At 60.3% G+C, this 1076-nt stretch overlaps 1 protein-coding gene across 1 annotated transcript in view; it reads right to left on the bottom strand.

Annotated features, from left to right (window-relative positions):
• CYFIP2 (cytoplasmic FMR1 interacting protein 2) overlaps window positions 1-227 on the bottom strand; it is a 130573-nt gene extending 130346 nt beyond the window's left edge. The window contains exon 1 of the mRNA XM_024760134.1: window positions 162-227. The gene's annotated coding sequence lies outside the window, so the exon portion shown is untranslated. The remainder of the gene's footprint in view (window positions 1-161) is intronic.
• Between the last annotated feature and the right edge of the window lie 849 nt (window positions 228-1076).

The following is a 1076-nucleotide window of genomic DNA, read 5'->3' on the forward strand; positions in this document are numbered from 1 at the left end:
TCGGCGGCCCCCAGGCCGCGCTAGCCCAGCCGCCGTGCTGAGCACACCCCCGGGGCTGGGAGAAGAGGTGCCGGCCCCTCGAGCATTCTTACGGCCGCGTCGCCATCCCCAGCAGCATCCCAGTCCCCACGCCGGCCCCAAGGCCTGCCAGCACCGCTTACCTGGGTCTGCGGCAGGTCTAGGGGAGCGGCCCGAGGCTACTGCGGTGGCCCGCGCCGGGGCGCAGGATGCTCTGCCCGGCTCCGCTCCGCTGCGGCCGCGCTGGGCCCCGCCCTCGGCCCCGCCCCTCCACCCGCCGCGGCTCCTCCTCCGCCCCCGGTGTCCCGCCCCTTCGCCGTTGCGGCTGTCACACAAAGAGCAGGAAATGGCTGCGGCCAGGGTCTCTGGGCGCGCCCCTCTGCGCGGCCGGCGCGTCCCGGACCTGCAACCCGGGCTCCCGCCCCGGGAGAGCCAGCCGCGCCGCTTAGGGAGAACTTGTCCCCAGGACCCCTCAGGCCTGGGAACCACACCTGCAGCAGTAGGAGGACTGAAGATTTGGGCTCCTTTCGGACCTCATTGATCTCACATTATTTCCAAGTGCTCATTTATCTCCCTAATATTTATCGAGCACCTATTTTGTTCCAAGCACCGTGCCAGGAGCTGAGTAGGTACTTGTGTACAAAAGACAGGCCCCGGCACTTTTGGAGCTTATCATCTATTAGGAGAGATGGAGAATAAATGTACCTAGCAAATGTCCGGTTCCAACTGAGAGACGTTCTGTGAAGAAGAACAAGGTGAAGTGATAGAAAATAAACCTGAGGGTTGGGGAGAGGGGGCTTCCACCAATGGAGTCTGATCCCAAATGCTGTTCTTCTGTTCAAAATTACCTTCTCACCCTCCGTTTCACTTCCCTAGGGCCAAATCTCTGAAGCTGCCCTCTTTGAAGCAGGGATCTCCCTCAGCTTCATTCAGGAAGTATTAATTGCCTCATGGACAAAAAGGCAAGTACATGGTGACAGGACGTATTTACCGGCAAAGCCCGGGAAAGAACTGAGAGGACAGGCACCTTTCTCCTCAAGACTTATCTGCTCTAAGTC

Source organism: Neophocaena asiaeorientalis, unplaced genomic scaffold, assembly GCF_003031525.2.
Source record: "Neophocaena asiaeorientalis asiaeorientalis breed wild unplaced genomic scaffold, Neophocaena_asiaeorientalis_V1.1 scaffold336, whole genome shotgun sequence".
NCBI classification, from domain to species: Eukaryota; Metazoa; Chordata; class Mammalia; order Artiodactyla; family Phocoenidae; genus Neophocaena; species Neophocaena asiaeorientalis.